At 34.7% G+C, this 20,757-nt stretch overlaps 1 protein-coding gene across 5 annotated transcripts in view; it reads right to left on the bottom strand.

Annotated features, from left to right (window-relative positions):
- kmr (kramer) overlaps positions 1-20,757 on the bottom strand; it is a 205,636-nt gene that overhangs the window by 125,131 nt on the left and 59,748 nt on the right. For 3 of the 5 annotated variants that reach the window (XM_070105721.1, XM_070105720.1, XM_070105719.1), the window contains 2 exons: positions 16,928-16,981; positions 2,280-2,326 (listed from right to left, as the gene is read on the bottom strand). The gene's annotated coding sequence lies outside the window, so the exon portion shown is untranslated. The remainder of the gene's footprint in view (positions 1-2,279; positions 2,327-16,927; positions 16,982-20,757) is intronic. The other 2 variants (XM_070105723.1, XM_070105722.1) reach the window with 1 other exon arrangement.

The raw sequence follows: 20,757 nt of genomic DNA, 5'->3' as shown, positions 1-20,757 counted from the left end.
ATGAGTTTTAGTTAAAAATATTGCTTTTTTGAAAAATGAGTCTACTGCATACTAGCTAAAAATTACAGCTTTGGCTTAGGCTCAACTTTACATAGTCAAGTCAAGTCATACTTAGAGTGAAAAACGCAGCTTACCTTAAATGCAAAAGAACCACAAACTCGCATTTGTAAATTTGTTTTCTTAATTATTTAAAAATAAATATAATATTGTTAGTTTTGAGAAAACATTTTTATTCTTCCATTCTTTGACAAAATTATAATTATAGTAATTAACAAAGTATTGTCTGTGCTATAGAGCTTTTACTGTAGATATTTAAGCACTTGATATTGCCTTCATCACAAAAATGAGCTTCCAAAGCATGCATTGACAACAACAAAACGTATTTTTAAATTGTCTCCGCATCAAATTTCTGATAAGCACAAAAGGCTTTATGTTTACCGCACTGACCTTTAGCTTATTGCACTTCGAATGAAAAGACAAAAAAAAAATGTATGCTGTGTGAGTGTCACACTCCCGCTTATCGCAGCTCATATTTTATACAATTTTATGACACTAATAGTTTTGCGGTTTTTATTGAACTTTTGTGCTTTTACCATTGTCTTAATATACAATACATACATAAGTTTTTTGTATACACTGAACAGGGTATATAAGGTTTGACACGATGTTTGTAACGCCTAGAAGGAAGCCTCGACAAAGAGGCAAACTAAAATGATTTCTTGACTAAAACTTATTTGTCAGAACAACCGATATCGGACCACTATAGCATCATGCAACACACATATTCATCCAAGAGAATGATACAATTATCGAACAAATTGTTCAGATCGGACCACTATAGCATATCGAGCTGACCGATCAAAAGCAGACCTTTCTATGGAGAAATTTTGTATTTGACAAGATATCTTTACGAAATTTGTTAAATTGTTTCGATCGGACCACTATAGAGTATAGCTGCCATATAAATTTAACGGTGAAGGGTATTATAGCTTTGATGTAGCTGAAGTTAACTTTTTGTTTTTTTTGTTTGTATATGTGTATACTAATGCATAAGTTTTTATGTGCGCATGGGCTTATCTGAAGAAATTTCAGCATTTTTTCTACCAAATGCATTAGACAACAACAACACAAAAAGAAATTTGAGCGCTTAATTTTGTAATTAGTAGATATGTACATATGTAGCAATATTTGTATATGTACATATGTATGTATGTTGTGTATGCGTAAGTGTGTATGTACATGCGTGCCTAATCGCATAAGTCGCTATCTGGGCGTTGGACAACATTTAAAGTTGTTCAAATGCAGTTCGCTTGTCAGTCACAAAAAAGAAAGTTACAACAATAACAATAACATACATACATATACATATGCACGACAACTATGTCAATAACTTTTACTATCAACAGCGAGTACCAACAGCGAAACAACACAAAAAAAAAACAAAGCAACAAATAAACAACAACACCGTCGTTTTGTTGTGCTGTCCACCAGCAAAGTGTCTGTCAAAAATGTATTTTGTATGCGGCATGCAACATATAGACATGTTGTACACGCGAGTCGTGAGAAATGCCAACTTTTTCGGGACCTGATTTGTATAAATTATTTTCTACATACACATATATATATGATTTTGTATGCGTATATATATGTGTATGTATTTGTATGTGTGAACGATCAGGCGTGTGATACAAGTCACCCATACGAAATTGGGCATATTTCCACTTTTGTTTATACTCTTCTCATTTATGGCATGCCAGTTTACATTGTTGCTGGCCATTGAAATTTTTCCACTTAATTGTAATTACCATAAATTTGTGCGAAGGCATTCGACAACAACTCACGAGAGTCGAGCGGGCGTGCGGTGGTAGACATTAAAGCCTATGTATATACATACATACATACATACATAAATATATATTTGTAAGCACCTACATATGCAACACCTCAACTAAATGTTCGTACACCCTGTGGCACATATTAAAGCGTGAATTTCAATTTATTCCACTTTTTGTGTAACTTTTACACATTTTGGGTGAAATTGCTTTCTTCGGTCGAAATTCAGGTTGATAAATATTTGTGCTTAAAAATCTGTGTTTTTTTACGTTTTCATCAGCTATGCACACAATTTGTAAATATAATAGATATAGGGCACTTGGTGCATACAAATATGCTAAAATAACGGTACATATTCAGTTTAGTGTGAATTTCCTTTGAAATATGGAGAATGGCAAAAAGCATAAGGTTCAACAAATTCGAAAAAATTATTAAAGTAGACATACCTTTTAAGTGTAATGATTCACCGTCTCATGGAGTGTGACAGAAGAATCTGTAAAAACAACAGCATTCATTATATAATCAGATTAATTGTTATTTATAGTGCACGTATAAATATTTCGTTATTTATTAAATGCGTATGATTTTATATAAAAAATAAAATATAGTTTCTTTTTAATAAACCTTTGGGTGCAAATCATTTATGTAGTGTGAACATCAAACCAGAGGCAATTGAGGCGTGCAGAGAAACTCAAAGAACTTACATAATTAAACATAAAGCAAGTGTGCTTTTAGGGAGGGTCAAAAAACCGAATGTTTTTTTTTGCTTCCGACTCTGAAAAATTTGTTGATAAACAGCTCTAAGTAAGGCTCTCTAAGTATGAGCTCTTAATTGTTACGGGAAGGTACTCCGCCTAACGATTCGCTTTTTTTTTGTATAATCAGATAGAAAATTCAAATCTCGCTTCCAACTACTTGAAATTTTTCGTTTCATAGATTTTGTAGCAAATTGAATACTCTACAAAATAGTTTCACACGATTTTTTCGTAAACCTAACCGTTTAAAAGCTATTAACGGTTGAAGTTTAAATATTTTTAGGCGAATTTATTCCTTTTGAATTTTGTAACTCAATGAAAAAACATCATTTTAAATTGCAAAGCTAATAGCCTTGTAGGAAAATTACTGCTCTACTCTCTTTCTACTGTGATAGTGTTACTTATATAAAAATAATTTATGACACGAGTAACTAATAGAGATCGTATACCAGAAAGGGCAGAGGGTCCGCAGCAAACTACAGGCTTATAAAAAATAGCAAGTTTTTGTTAGAAAAAAATAAGAGCTTTAGCGGAAGAATAAGCAAGTATCTCGTATATTTAAAAAGCGAACTTCACATACAGTTCAATTGAATAACTCAAACTGAAAACTTTAGTATAGGTAAATTAACGAAATTGCAAGCAAAATATGCACGGAGCTTTTTTGGTCTCTTTTATAAAACTCTTTGCTAGAGCACAAACCTCGATGCAATATGTTTTCTTGTATTTTAGGTTACGTTAAATTGGGTTTTATGGCACATGAACACCGAAAGATAGAACTTTGTGAAACCACAAAACTTCCTTTAGTGGGATCTCATGTAATATTACAAAACATATTTAGGCGTTTTACTTGTATTCCACTAGTGAGGGTTCCAGGATGGCTGAGGGTGAGAGAGTCAAGACGTTTTGTCTTTTATAGCACAAAGGAGGAGGAGTCAAGAAAGAAGTATTGTCACAAATATTTCACCTTCCTTGAAACAACTTTTATAACTAGCTTAATCTTATTTTTAAAACTGTCATCATCTTTACAGTGGTGTAAAGTTTATTTTATTTTACGAATTTCCAACTCTTTATTTTCACAATATTTCAGACAGCAACAGCTTAATCATGAGCTTTGATTACTTAGACAAGGAAAGTACTGGTAGCGCATCAAAGTGACGATAAAGTAAATACGGAAATACAAACAATACAATAAAGTAAATACAATAATGAATATAAAATAATACCTATATTTATTTGCTACAGCTCTGCTGAACGCCAGATAAATATAATGAGAAGGTGAATAAAATATTCGAGAGTATCAGTATATGAGATATTTGGCAGCATTAACCATAAGGCTGAGCACTTAATGGAAGAAGGTTCACAAAACTTTTAGGCGATATGGAATATTTTTAAGATTTAATATGTACTGGTCTACTTTTAGATCACATACTCTGAATTTGCATAAGAAATCGTCAGTTTTATCTCATTTATCTAGTTTCTTTGAAACTTTTGAAAAACAAAATACTTTTTAAAACATCAAAAAAAAATTTTGTAGAACCATTTTTAGTCATTTTGGAAAAGCAGCCAATTCTCTTCAGAGAAAAAACTTTCGAAATTGGAATTTCTGAAATATAATCACTTGCATCGGTGATGGGAGTCCTTGACAAAATCAATGCTTATGTATAGTTGTTTCAATCAATATCAAGTTTTTCATATAAAATTTTCTTTTTTATTTTAAAAATACAACACAAAACAAAATGTTTTCTATTCCAAACATTTCTATTCGAAAGCAATAAATGTAACCTATTTCTGAGTAGTGTTGCAATAAAAATTCATATATTAAAAACTAATAATCGCCGTACGTAGTTTTTCACCGAAATGAGTTGACGCTTTCGAACTTCCAACTAATTTCTCTTCGTAAATCGAGATCGGCACGTTTTATAAATTAAATATTTTATTGATTGTAATTATTTGAAAATTTCCGCACATTTGGCATGCAGCAGCGCCATTACTCTTGCCACACCTTTCACTCAGCGATTGCCGCTGCAGCTTTTTATGCGCTGCTTACAACAACAAATCGCCTGCGTTCGATTAGCAAAACATGTTTTAGGCTGGAAATCAAAAAAGTGCTCATTGCGAAAACAAAGTGGTGAATGAAAACAAATTTCAAAGAATTTTTTTTGTTTTTACTTTTTGCTTAATTTCTTGATTTTCTTTATAATTCACCCCTCATCTTTCTATTCATGATTTCGCTGACTGCCACACAAAGAGTCAAATGCACAATGTTAAGGCCACTTGGGCACCGCCCGTATTTACAGCAACAATAGCGCACTCTCGCCGCGCGCACTTGAACACTCAACGTCCGCCTCTTCCACGCTACCTCTGCCAACAATCATGCGATACACCCATTCAGACGTGGCGAATGCAAAAGCAATAGCAATAATTTCGAAAATAAAATGAAAAAAACAACTGTTGTTTTTGTAATGATTTTGCGGCGAGTGAACTTATTTCTTCATCGAATGCTGTGCGCTTTAATGATTTTGATTGTTGTTGTTATTGCATTGCTTTCAATACTGTGCGCTTTTCGTGCTATTCAATTATTACTATTTTTTAATTTTTTTTGTGATTTATAATATGTTTTGCCTTTGTTGTTGTGCCTTCAATCGACTGATCAGGTTGGAGCGTGCTGCACCTGCACCGCTGGTGAGCGTTTGTGATTAATTGTTGCCATTTGAAAGTCAATCGATAATGGCGAAACCCATTCTCTTGATTGCTTGTCTTTATGCTATGATACTTCTTTTTGGATTTATTCATTAATGGTAACTTTTAAGAAAAATAATAACCTTTTTTATACTCTCGCAACCTGTTACTAAAGAGTATAATAATTTTGTTCACCTAACAGTTGTTTGTATCACCTAAAATTAATCGAGTTAGATATAGGGTTATGTATATATAAATGATCAGGATGAAGAGACGAGTTGAAATCCGGGTGACTGTCTGTCCGTCCGTGCAAGCTCTAACTTGAGTAAAAATTGAGACCGAAAATATCGGTCAATCCACAAAGAAATCTCAAACGAGTATACCATTTGCTTTGCGAGAGTATAAAATGTTCGGTTATATCCGAACTTAGCCCTTCCTTACTTGTTTATTTTATATTTACGACTTTTGTTGTGCGGGAAGTTGAACACTTTAAAAAAGATCACAAAAAATGTTTTTCTTTAAAAAATTTTTCATAAAAATTTTTGTTTTCTTAAAAAATTCATAGTATTTAAAAAAAGCCCTATATTGTATATAATAAAATTTAATATCCGTAATAATGGAAATTCGTTCAACTTTAATTATTTTCAATTTGCAACACATCACTACATAAGTATTCGTCTAGTTTTTATTTTATATATTGTAATTATATATTGTCATATGTATATAAATTTCAAATATGCTTTACAACAGTGTTTTCTGTACAATAATTAATATAAATAAATAACAACACGCCGAACTAACATCACCACATATTCAATAGAAAATATTTTTCAAAAGCTATAAAAAATCATTAAAAAAATACAAAACGAATCTGTAACTACCGCTATATGTATGTAAATTATTTTTGATTTTTTTTTAACTTTTAAAATTAATTTTTTAAATATTTACTGCATACTTTTTTAATTTTTTTATATTTTGTTTTAACTCTTTTAATTTTTTTGCTAGCTTTTTTTTAATAATTTTCTTTTCATTTTTTTCCAATTTTTTTTTTTTATTGCCATTTAGTTACCTCGTATTTACTTTAAGCCGCCAATTATGAAAATTGATTGGTTTTACTAAACGCCGGAAGCCAACACTTTTCAGACGCTGCTAATTACGTCTGCTCATACTCATATTGGATTTTTAAATGAACCGTTGTTATTTCTATAGAACATTGTTTTTTTTTTTTTGTTTCTCACATTTTGAGATTGAAATTTTTTTGTCATTTCCTACGCACATTTATAACTTTTGTTGCGTTTAGAGACTATTAATCATCCAATACTGTACACTTCTATTAGGAACTTTGAGATTGTGATTGCCTTAACTCAAACGGTTATAGTCTTCACATTAATACCACAAACTAAATGTTAATTAAAAGTGTAAGAAAGAATCTTGTTTTAAAAGCGATAATATTTAAAAAAGCTTGGATTATCCACGATTGTGTAATTATTATTGGAGTACCTGAGTATAGCTCTCTCTTTCTTCTGTTCCAACTGTGATCTCTGAGTGCCAAAGGCTAGGTAATAAGAAACTCTCAGAATTTCAAAAGTGCCACTTCAGCAAACATTTCTCAATAGGAATTTTCGTATTATTTTTGGACATTTTTTGTTCTATTTTGTTAGTTTGATTGTGGTGAACTAAAATAGTTTTTTCAATAATATAAAGCTTAATCAGCTGATTCGAAAGCCTTGAATTCGTATTACAGCTGATCCGCAGCATAGGATTGAGGAGCTCGTCTTGCAGAAAAAGTTATGGAATTGCTATCATGTCATCCTTTTCACATTTGTTGCTCTCAATAATGCTTTGAAAATCCCAATAGAACCATTTTGTGGAACGTTCCAAGAATCATAACATTTGACTTATATTTTTTTGCTATTTGGCGTGAAATTTTAAATTTTTCCCACAATTAGAAAACACAGAAAGTAGCTTCTTTTGGAAAAAAAAAGTAAATGAAATATCAACATTTTTAAGTACCAAAAGCCGCGGTCGTGATAACTTGATGAGAGGTGTTCGGTCTAAGCTGCGTCAGGAGTGATGGGCATATTTTTACGTCCGTCAAAGCTCGTTTTAGAAATTGCGGTATATTCTTTACTGTCGGTAATGATCTTCGTTCCTCTTTTTTACAAGAGATCCTCAGCCACCATGTGCATTTTTGTTATACAAACTTAGTAGTTGCTTTTACATAAGTCATTTATTATGAGTTCGACTTGATTTATTAAGGCAGCAATTAAACTAAGAGCTTCTCCTGAGGCCGACATCTGACACCAACTAACTGCGATGGAAGACAGATATACATACATACACTCACACTTATAATACTACATATGTATGTATTTATGTTTGTTTGCAACAAACTTTTTTTCTCAGCTCTGTGGCATAAAATAAATTCACTTTTGTATATTTGTGAGTGTGCGCATAACAGTGTGACATATTAAAGTTATCCTTATGCACATTGCGATTGATTGCAACAACAACATATGTGTGCCAAAAACAACAACAACAAATATTATTGTCAACTTAATGAGCCGACTACCTACAGCCGTCAGTGCTAGATGCTCCACAACACAACAACAAAGATTGTAAACACAACAATAACTTAAATTATAGTAAGGGTAAGGGGCAGAGAGGATATGGCAACCGCAATTGCTTGTAAATTGACACTTGAGTGACACTCCAGCGCATTCGAGCAGATCGTCGACTCGAGCCGCAGTTGAACTGCGTTGATTTATTACAATTTGATGGCCATCAACTTAAAGGGCGCTGGCAGCGCCAAGCGGCAAAACCAGTAGCGCGTTGTGGGGAGCTTCGCGACAGTTGCGACAGGAAGAGAAATCAATTTTAAATGCGCATAAATGTTGAGGCTATCAATTGAATGTGTGTGCGTATGCTTCAATGTAACTGGCTGTGTGTGTGTTGGATTGTGCGTGGATATGTTTGCCCCGCCATTTCATACAGCCAATTTACTGTTAACAATAAATAATCTACGCAATGAATGACGATGACAGTTCATTTAAAATTACAACAACAATGCATACAAAAACGATAAATATGAGAAAAAATGCGAAAAATTGCCAACTTTACTTTCACTCGATTGTTTTCGCCAGGAGCGGACAATGCCAAAGAGTTTGCACAAATTGCGGGTTATATGGCATTTCATTCAAAATGCGCACATACATACATAGGTATAAGCAGAAATATATGTGAGCGCTCGCAGTTTATTGTAATAATAAATTGTGGACAAAATTCAAAAATTAATTGGGAGCTTTAAGCATTTAAGCGCTGCACGAAAGCAATGTCAAAGTTATTGACAAAGAGTCAGCAGAGGTGAAAGAGATAAATGGGCATACACATATGCACATATATCTCCACATGTACTATATACATATATATAAAAGTTGTAATAACAGCATACCCTTCAGTAATGACGAAGCTGCTCATTTATCGGAATCGTCGATATCGGACTACTAAAGCATATAGCTGCCATACAAACTGACAGATCAAATCAAGTATGAAAATATTTTTTATTTCACAAGATATCTGCACAAAGTTTGGTACGAATTTTTGGTAAAGGGAACTCTACAGTCTCCGAATACAATGTTCAGATCTAACCACTATATGAGATAGCTATTATACAAACTAAACTATAAAAATCTAATTAAAGATAATTTTATACCCTCTTGTGCTGTAACAAATGTGCTATGAAGGGTATTATAGATGCAATGTAGCCGAAGTTAACGTTGTTTTTAACTTTTATAATATTTCTTTTTATATTTATTGCTTTTTTTTCTATTTCCCAAAGAAAAGCGTAACCCATAAGGCACTTCACTTCATTAAAAGTCACATTTCATTGTAAAATATTTCTTGAAATAAAATCCGCTTAACAGCTCGTGGCACATTTGTTGCCAGCAGCAATTATGATCAATGCTTTTGTGACAAGTTGACAGCCAAAGTAGTAACAATTTCACATTTATGAGCCATTTTAAGCTGTTGGCAGCAAATTAGTACGCCGCATGGCTTAAATGCAGACACATAAGTATACACATATGTAGAAGTACATATGTATATGCCAACATATAAATCAATGTGCAGCCACACGTGCGCAGCGTAAGCAAAGCATGCACACATACACACACTCACACTTGAACATACATTTCCTTTTATATTAAAGTAAATGCTCGCAATAACACTCGAGCAAACCGCCCGCTCGTGGTCGACTTGCCTTTTATTGTTGCAGTTACAGCTTGCAACGCATATCTTTTTGCTGCTGCTTGGCTACCGCTGTCAGTTGTGCTTTGTCATAATAAATCAATGTTGACTTTCTTTCTCCTACTCTGTTCTTTACAGACGTCTTTGCAGCACTTCTATGTCGTACGTCACTTTCAACTTTTCTTTTCAGTATCACTTCTTTGTTTTGCTGCTTAAAATAAATGCTACATTGTTGAAAGAACGCCACATTTTGGGTGCAACTTATTACAAGTTTCATTAATTCGTTTTTGTAATTTTATGACTTTTAAGGTGAAAGCTCTGATCTCTATATCAAAAAAAGCTCCTGTAAAGGCTTTTCTTAACAGTTTTAGGTTTTCATTAAATTTCATTTCGTCATTTTTATTGTGAAAGCTCATACATTTTGAAAGCTCTAAGCTCCAGCAAAGGTTCCATGAAATCGCTTTATGTTAGAAAATATTTTTCTCCAAAGTTTTAGGCCAGTAATCTTATCAAATTTTATTTTAAAACTTTTAAGTAAAAAATTCAGCTCCAACAAAACTTTTTTCAAATGGAAGCACATTTTTTGCATGTTTTACCTCTAAGCTCTAAAAAAAATCTTTGATAAAATCTAATTAAATCATAAACGCTTTTTTATGAGTTTTTAGTGAGAAATCCAATTTAATATTATTTCTTTTTATGATATTTTAGGGAAATGCTTAAATGTGAATGGTTTGTATGTTTTACAATCTGTAAACTTCAAAAATATATTTGTATCAAATTTTATTTTATATAGTTTTAGATAAGAAATATCATTCCAAGACTTTTAGGTGAAAGCTTCCATGCACCAAAAAGCTACAAAAAAGCTTCGTTAAAATCGCATTGAATTAATAAAGTTTTTTTTACCAACAAAATCATCGACTCTAAACGCAAGGAATTTAACGTAAACGAAAGCTTTCATCCGAATATATGCCACCTTTGGATATTATTATTAATTTTTCAGGTAAACAAAATCTGGGAAGCAATTTTATAAAATCTAAAATCAAATTGAAATCTCACAAAACCATTTCAACTCAATTTTTATCGGCAACATTTATAATTTTAGGAATAAATAAGAAAAACCCGTAACTTCGGTTGCGCCGAAGCTATAATACCCTTCACAAGTACAGAAGCTTCTTAAAAGAACTTGATTCCGATCGTTCAGTTAATATGGCAGCTATCTGCTATAGGGGTCCGATATCGATCATTCCGACAAATGTGTAGCTTCTAGTAAGAGAAGGACAGGTGCGAAATTTCAGATCGATAGCTTAAAAACTAGACTAGTTTGTATATATACACACAGACGGGCATGGCTAAATCAACTCAACTTATTATGCTGATCATTTATGTATATATTATACCCTGTTCAGGGTATAAAAAGACTGAATGTATGTCAGTAAATTACTGATTTCAGCATTTTTGCAAAACATTTTCGATATTTTGTATTTATTGTGCTTGAGTATTTGGGTTATGGTGCACATACGTACTCATATTCATAAACATCGCTGCAACTTGAAAAAACACACATGCCGAAGCGCATTTGTGACTGTGAAATTGACAGCAGCACAAGATTTTTTAAATTCCAACTACCTGAGAAGCATACATTTTTTGCAGAAAACCAGTTCTCGATCGTGAGTACGTGCTTACTGTGTCTTGCGGTTATGCTGTATTGAAAGGGTTGTATGGTGCATACAAAAAAATATTTTGCAAAAGGCGCAAAGCGACTGAAACTTGTTTTATTACTCAGCATATGGAGTAAATTTATTAACATACACTTTATACTAAACTGTCTTGTATTTTCACAAGTTGAAAAAAAAAGAAAATTGAGCGCGGCGTAGTTAATTCTGCATATATTCTGCAGCTAATACCCGTTAAAGTTATCAGTCTCAAAGCCTCATGTCTGGACGTGTGATGAATGAGAAGACATTTTTCAACAGCTTGTGCAAGAGAGGATGATCTCAACCATGTTAACTCGAGAAGATCTCCCTGAAAGGTGATATAATCGTCTTAGACATGTGATCAACATATTTTTCAACGAACACACTCATCTTACTAGCACATACCCGACTTTATGACGCGTAATCTATTACTGCTTATCAATGAGATATATTTATAGTAGTTTTTCTCTAATGGTCCAAATGTGAGCCAATCTTGGGGATCAACCATAAAACTTGACTTGAAATAATACATTGTAATTTATGGACTAGCGCGAAGTAAAGCATACGCCCAATATCCGTGTCATTTGAAGAAGTAAATATCGCCATTTTGACGAGATAAATCTTTATTCAAAATAGTTGAGGCCCAAAAGGCTGGTGATGGCTCAGAGCAATGCTTTTTCATTTTAAGAAAACCACCACTGATAGAAGTTTAAGCACATCTCAGAACAAAAACTGAGTATCAACTTTCTTACGTCCTTTCTGGTGCTCCGAAAGACATGAGATTTATCAAGAATACATTTATATTTTTTCTTAGTATGCTTTCGATAAATATTTTAGGGCATGGTATAGAGAACAAGAAATAACAAACCAATGCTGATGATGGACTATCGTAATGAACGGGATGAAAATAGGATGTCGAGAAAATTATTTGTAAATAAAACAGTGTGGAATGAATTTCAACTTAGAGGTTGGAGGCTCCACCCAAGCGGCAATATGTTTGAGTCAATTCCCCATTCGCGGAAGTGCCATACGAGTTTCAGGAAAGCTTAATTTCTATATAGGGGCTACCAAATGGATTAGGATGCTCACGAATTCGGAAAATATAAGATGCTATATTATCTGACGATAACAAAAAAATGAAAATCAAGTTTAGAAATACTAAATTTCTCAACGGGTCAAAGATAAAAAAATTATTGTTGATTCAATTAAGGCAAGAAGACTTTTTCGGATATTTCAACCAAATAGAAATTAGCGCACAAAAATTCTTTAACGAAATCGAAAGCTTAATTATTTAATTTAGTAACTTTTCAGTTATGAGAAATCATTAATTTAACAAAGGCCAAAAGTTGAAATTCAGCGCAGCAAGATGTATTGAATTCAAAGCTATAATTTTTAATCGAACATTTTGTTTTCTTGTTTTTCTAGATTAGGAACACCTTTGGTGCTATTGTACACTAGAAGCTAAACAAAAACAATTTTGCTTAACATTTACGCCTTTTTGCTACTGTTGCAGCTCAACATGTCTTAAATTTAACACCAATTACCAGTTGGACTCTTGACCGACATCTTGACTTGCTATCGCATACAAAGAGCAGAGGTGTTCATGCTTTGCTTTCATATGCTTGCGCTTCTTTATTAACATTTTATTTTATTTTCAATGTTGTTGCTTTAAAAGATTTGCAAGTAACTCACCCACAGTGACCGTTATGAACCTAACGGTTCGTCGTTGGCGCACGAAAGCCAAGCTAATACCATCTTCACCTACATCGGTAGGTGTTCGTATGTGCCGTTAGTATATGGGTGTGTGCCTTAAAAACAATTTTGTTGTTGGTGTGAAAAACCAGCAACTCGACACATCGCCACCGCACAGCGCGCAACAAATCTCCAATTTCCCTTATAAAATGCCCCAATAAGACATTTTTCCCTAGCGCATTTAAGCTGCAAACTAAGCAGCACTTCAGATGTCGCTTGAAAGCCATCGTTCAACGCTTGCTTGTGGCAAGCAGCCACTGATTGATGACCTGTCCGCAGCGCTGTCCGCAAATGTTGCACGCGTAAGATGCACCACACAGCTCGCTGTGTATATAAATGTATGCGATCGTGTGTGTGTATGTGTGTGTTAGGCTTTTAGTTTCAAAGCATTAACCCCGTGGCACGTTGCAGGTTGCAGGTTGCTAATGCCACCGGTCACCAATCATCGTGCTTACAGCGTACCACCAGCGCTACGAGTGCGACTAAAGTCATCACCCAGACAAGCTGGCTGACAGTCACACCGTGCACATATCCGTCGTCTGTCTGTCAATCCAGCAGTAAGAGTAGTTCGTAAGCGTCAGTCCGTTAGTCAGTCAGTCAGCTGTGGAAGCGAGTAAACTTTGAGGTTAAATGCTCAGTGATGCAAATGTGTCTCAGTGGTGCAATGCGGCAAATGGTGAATGGTAGCAAGCACAACAACAGCAATAACAATAAGAACAAATGTTGTTGGCGCTGAAAATCAATCATGCAGCAGCAGCAATAGCAACAAAAAACACCAGTGGCACGTCGCAACTGATTTCCCCTACCATATTCATTATTATTGTTGTTGCTGGTTTTGCGGGACACTCAAATGCGCCACGTCGTCTGGCAACTCTAAGACAGTTGGAATAGAAAAACCCGTTTCGAATGTTGTTGGTGAAAAGCGAAATTGCAGTCCACTTTAGTAATACTCCATATTATTTGTGTCGTATCCATGGTCTCCATGGCTTTAGAAGTGAAAGATACCACGTGGCTGATTTGAGATTTCTTTGATAGATGCTCCGATACTCGCACTATGATTCGTTGGGAATTGAAATTGAAATTGTAAATACAAGTATATATACTTGTCTATATGGTTGTTTGTATGTAAGTGTGCATTGCTGTGCAATGAATGTTTGTTTGTAATGTGTCATGAAGTTATGATTCGCTTAAGTGAAATAAAATTGAATGCAGATTTACTTTGAGATAAATTGAAAAGCTCCGTGTGAGAGGTATAAATCGTAGACAAACAGTCTTTGAAGTGGTTTCAAAACTATATTCAGTTACAGTTTTAAGGCCATTGTTGTAAAAACTTTTTAATTTTTATACGCAACAGCCTGGATCGGATTTTAGTCTCCGAGCTAGACCAAACAATTAATATCACCAATTAACGATGAATCTGCGAAAAATCCTGATGTTTCTTATAAAACTCTTTAACCGTTCGGAGGCACGTTTAAGCTTTACGTCTCTTTATTTGTGAACAAAAGTCAAGATGAACCCAAGATGGGAAAAAAACTCGGCAAAATAATGAGCTACTTTGTAAGTACCAATTATATATAATACAAGTATATCGTTATTACGTCGGCGTAGGCCACTGTTTAACTTGATACAATATCAACAAAATAATTAAGCCAGAGTAATGGATAAGACTGTTGGCAGTCAGCTAGATAGCGTAGAATTAGACACTACTTGAATATACGGATTGATATTATTGGTGGTTTAATAACTCAATATAAAAAAGTTGCCGTCGAAAGAAAGTTGCATCATTTTTTGCATAAACGTAAATATGAACATTAAAAAACTATTAGGAAGAGATCGAAATTCTCAAGAACATTCTCGCAGTATTAACTGATATTTTACGTAATTTATTACAAAGCATAATCCAATAAGTTAAAAAATCAACATTTTCAAAGCACCCAGTCCTAAAAGTGTGTTAGGCTGTTGTATAATATTTGTAAGACAAAATTTGGCTCTTAATGAAATTCCCAAGTACAAGCAGCTGATTTGTATCCCTAAACAATATGAAACAGAGGCAAAGTGGTTATTTACTCGCTAATGTCAATTAGAATCGAGATTATATATACAAGTTCATACACCCCCACTTGTGCACATCTACTCGCTCTTAATATTCGCTCAATTTATCCTGCTTCAGTTTTCTGGCTTGGAATAAAAGACAATTAAAGAAAATGTCATAGTATTTCTGTCGACAGAAAATGTGTAGTACCCTCAATTCAGAGGACAGAGGTTGACTTTCATACTGTAATTGAAAGAACTTCTCATCACGCTCCTCGAGAAACACGATGCCAGTTACAAAATTATCAACGAAGTTGAACTAAGACATCTATGCCAGATGCTAAAAGAAAAGGTTAGCACTTGTTGTGTAAAACTGCGCTAACCTGTCTTCTGAAGCATGCGCAACAGTGTAAAAAACGTTGCAGTAATTTTCATAAATTATTATAACTGATTTAAGTTTTAAAAATACAACAAACAAAAGAAATTTGTATTTTAATTTGTCATTTGAATCATTCACAATACTAAAAGTGAGCTAAAATATGCAAAACAGATATAAGATGAAAATAGAAGTTATACCACTTTAATGAGGTATCCGCATACTCCCTTGCTAAAAATTCAACTCGATAACTTTGTTGTTGCTTTCACATGTAAATTTCTCGACAAGAAAACAGAAGCGAGCAGAAAAATTACCAATCGAAGACAACTTTATTAACTTTACTCCAATTACTCTGAATTATCAACGTATGTTGGTTTATTTTCATATACAAGTATATACTTGTATGAACAATTCTGCAAGTCTTAACTATAGAAGAGCTGCACCAACTGCGTGGAATGTTTGAAAGAGCTCAATTTTTTAAACCGTCGTGATTTAAAAATGAACCGTTGTTGTAATTTTCTAAAGAAAAATAGATAGTTCTTTAATGAAAAACCTAAATTTTCTAACACCATAATCAAATTTGACTCGGATTGGTCCATTTAAACTGCGCGCGCAAACAGAATAAGCAAAAAAAATTCTAGATTGAAACATGCTTTTTTATGTTCGTGTTCAGCTTGATCTTCACATGTCAATTACTATGTATTTGGCAGCTGTTTGTTTACAACGCGCAAGGTTTGTCTGCGTTTTTAACTATTGAAAAACAACTTTGATTGAATTTTGGTATTTCCAACGGAATCACGACTACGGAATCGTTGAAAATGTTGCAGAAATGTTTTATGAAGCCTACTTTATCACGAACAAAAGCATTTTAGTGGCACCAAGCATGCCGTGAAGGTCGTGAAGTCTTCGAACACTTAGCTCATGCGAGTTGTTTATCCACCTCTGTTAATTACGATTTCAACAAAAAAGTTAAAGAAACTATGCTTGAAAATCGTCGTTCTGGCATCAGAGAGATATCAGTAGATCTCAACAACTTTTATGAATCAATTCAACACATTTTGGTTAAAGTTTTGGGTACGGAGCGTGACAATGCTAGACTCGTATTAAAAGAGCTGAAACTTTTGCAAAAACGACGTCGAGTAACGGTCGCAAAGGAGATGCTTGACAACGCAACTTATGCGCTGCATTCATCAAACGCGCTCTTACCGGTGACAAGACGTGGGTTTATGAATATGACGTCGTAACTGTCCAACAATTTAGCGAATGGCGCTCCAAAAATTAGCCGAAACCGAAACAACCAAAATATTGTACGTTTAACTCACTGAGGCCATCCCAGCTGAGGTCTAAGATAATAAGTGTATGGAAAATTGGATTAAGCATTGGCATGCTTGTTTTGGCTTTGAAGACGTTAATAAAGATTCGTATTAAAATATGTGAAAATGGTAGTCCGGGTCAAATTTGATCAGATGGTATTGTATCTAGCTCATTTATGATGTACTGTTTGAAAGTGTAACAATATACATAATATATTAAAAGCGTGTATAAAAGTTAGTGTCACTTACCAAAAATTTAAAAACAAGCAACTCTTACAACACACAAGCACGTTTCGAGGCAATCTGTAAAGAGGAATAAGAAATCCAAAAAATTAATTTGTCGTGGTTGCAGTCGAGTATTGTGAGCGAACAATTAATTTGTTAAAGTGTTAAGTGCTACAAACAGCATGAGAATAACTCCACTCACACACACATGCACACACATAGACGTTGGCATGCAAACAAGCGGGCTTACAAGTTCGTGCAATCACGCGCTCACTCACTATGCCATACGAAAAATAGAGATAAAAAAAAAATGATGCAACTTTTAAACGACAAAAACAAGCGATGGGAAGATGTGCGAAGGGCGATCGCGCGGAAATAATTAAAAGTAACATTCACTTCCGTTCGAATGAAATCGAAATTGAAGCGGCAACGCGAGCAAAAGCACCCACCCAACAACAACAACAACAACAACAACAGCGATGTGAAATAACGTGCACCTGCCCTTGCCACCGCACCGCGCCACTTCCAACGGTAGCAGTTGAGCGTGCAACATACGCTCCATTTCATTCAATAGTCGTCAGCCATGCCACAGCAGTGAGAATTTCCATGCCACAGTGGCGAATTTGGCGACAATGAAGCGACAAAATCGTAAGTACGCGCGAGGGAGGCGAAGCGAATGGGGTGTTAGGTAAAGTGTTGCATGTGCAGCAGACACGTGACGCAACAACGACAATCAGTGTCATACGTTTAACACGCGACGCATGAAAAAACGACTCTCACACACATACATGTATATATATACACACACAGAGACACACGCGCTACGGCATTAACATAAACAAAAAGATGTAAGTTGTCGCCTATAAATGTCGCCGAAGACACTGCGTCGCCTGATGCGGCAGACTTTGACACAAGTGGGGCACAGATGCAGCGGAAAATCAGTGCCACAACGCAGAAATTGTGTAAGAAGAAGTAGACGAAGGTGAGTTGCAAGAAAGAAAAAGACAAGAGCAAGCAAGAAATGGCGGAAAATCCGTTGTTACGATGCGCCCCACCGGCAGCCAAACAGCACCAGCAACGGTAACGGCAAATGTGCACAAGATGCTGCCACAAATAACATAAGGAAATGTGCCACACGGCGATGACTGCGTCGCCAGCACGTATTTCAGTCATGAGAAAGTGGAAAGCAAGTGAGAGCGCACACACACCCACACACAGGCATACGAAATTGCGGAAACTTTGCTGGCCTACACAACCTGCAGTGGCAACGCTCGGTTAAAAATGGGCCAAACATTATGCCGCGACAATGAGGATAACAATGACTTTTTGTTACTGACAACATGCAGCATGCAACACATGTTCACGCTCGCCTACAATTGTTGCTGTTGGATGCGGCACTTTATCTGAAAGTTTCCGAGTTCTACTCAAAACGTCTTGAAAGATTGCCGAGGGCAGCGCAGGCAAATGCATTTTCCTTTTCTAAGCTTCTTTTAGTGAGAAGTAGAACAAATCGTGCAAATGAGCGGCAAAAATGTGTATGGTTAAAAGGATTTGTTGGCAATACAGTAAAGCAAAGTTTGATATGTATATACCGCAATATGTCTTACTTAAAAAATATATATAGTGGGTCTATAACTATGTTCGTGCGTTTTGCAAAGATTTTTTGTAACTTGATTTCATTGTTTCAATATTTCGAACATGCTGAGCGAACATGCCAAAGGTGGTTTGCACGACTTAAAAGTGGTGATTTTGGCTTGAAAAAAGTGGTACGTACTGGGTCGGGTCGAAAAAAAATTTGAAGATTAGGAAATAGAAGCATTACTCGGGTATTGCAAAAGCACAAGAAGTCGTTTCAAAATGTTCAAAAGTAGCCGGATATATAATATTTAAAAGCAAGGAAATTGGATGCTCTATGAATTAATGTCATGAGCCGTTGAAAGACGATTTTTCATGTCAGAAATGCTGCTTGAATGCTGCAAAACGAAGTCGTTTTTGCATCGGATTGTGACTGGTAATAAAAACTGGATTCATTACGATAACGTAAAATGCAAAAAATCAAAAGTAAATGCTGATCAACCAGCCAAAGCAACGGTAAAGCCGAATATCTATGACGCCAAAGTAATGTTCTGTAGTTGGGGTGGGATGAACACCCGAACCCAGATGAAACGTTATCAACAACAACTCATCAAACTGAAACAACGATTGCTGAAAAACGACCAGAGCGACTAGACAAGAGACAATAATTTTCCATCAAGACGCTCGGCCTTATGTTGCAAAACCGGTTAAAAACTATTTGGAAATTAGCGGCTGTTAATTTTTGCCTCACCTCCCTTATAACACAGACCTTGCCCCTTTTTAATATGGAATGTTGGGAAAATATTGTAGCTTCGGTTGGGTTATACTTTGAATACTAATATTAAAAAATATTCTTATACAATAAAGCTAAATTCAACCTAACTCTACAATAACATCTAATCAAAATTGACCCTGGTTCATTTAAACTGCGTGCTGAAACCGAATCGATAAAAAAATTTATTTCAAATTGGTAAAATCTTTTTTATATTCGGGTGATCATTGATCTGTAGTTTGCTTAAAATGTTGTGCTTCGCAATCGTTGTAAATATTCCAGAAGTGTTCTGGGGAGTCTACTTTATCACGTACATAAGTATTTGAGTGGCACCAAGCATCCATTGAAAGCCGCTAAGTCATCGAAAACTTGCCTCAAGCGAGTCGTTTATCTGTTCAAGTCTGTTAATGACGTTAATATGAAAAAAGTAAAACAACAGAACAGTGCTTGAAAATCATCGTGTTGACATCCGAGATATAACATAAAAACTCAAATTCTCTTATGGATTGACTCAACACAGTTTAATTAGTGTTTTAGGTATGAAACGTATCAATACTATACTTGCACCTAAGGACCTGAATGCGCCGACACATTTCAGCATGATTGTATCTAACTTTTTGGTCAAACACGAAACGAAAGTCCTTATCAGCCACCTTATTCGACAGATTTTGTTCACTTGTTAATTTTCGAAACTGAAAAATACGCTTCAGGGAACGGGTCAAGAGTACACTGACCATTACAAATCATTTGTTGAAGGCACTGAAGGCCATTCCAGCCGAGGTTGGCATGCGTCTATTGGTTCTGGAACCTGTTAGGCGATAATAAAGTATTATAAAGATTAAAAAACATAAAATTTATTTTTTTTTTTTGGTCAGTCTATGTCATAAAATAAGATGGAGTACAATAAATTTCACAAACACTAACAAATTTTCCAAAACAACATAAGTTCAACACAAAAATTCGGTCTCCGAAACTAGGTCAAATGTTATGTCTTCGCACGCAGTCATAAATTCAACTGTTATTAACTGTAAATATGATTGAAGAGCGCGACGAAGCAAATAAGTTTGGTTTACACTGTGTAAATATGTATGTAAAGGTCTCCGCCAACAAATATATATGTAGGTCTATGTTAAGATTATTTGACGCCTTTTTCTACATATCACAATCCACTTGACTATCAAATTGATAACAAATATTTATATTGCAACGACCAATACTAACACACAAACGCATATATGCAATTGCATATATATATATATATATATATATATACATGCACAAAGGTAAGCAAAAACTCAAAATCACTGAAACAAAACATTTTCATAAAAATAAAAAATAAGAAAACGCGGAAGACCAGAAAACTGAAAACCAAAATAAGCTAATCAATTTGTGCAAATTGCAACATTTTTGCGCATGAGTGTACACAAATTAAAAATCGAAAAAATTATGCATAAAATTCATTAGCAACAGCATTTATAGATAAACACGAACTGACCCGTCCTCGTGT

Source organism: Bactrocera oleae, chromosome 2 (assembly GCF_042242935.1).
Source record: "Bactrocera oleae isolate idBacOlea1 chromosome 2, idBacOlea1, whole genome shotgun sequence".
NCBI lineage: Eukaryota > Metazoa > Arthropoda > Insecta > Diptera > Tephritidae > Bactrocera > Bactrocera oleae.
This window is presented reverse-complemented; position numbering and strand designations above follow the sequence as displayed.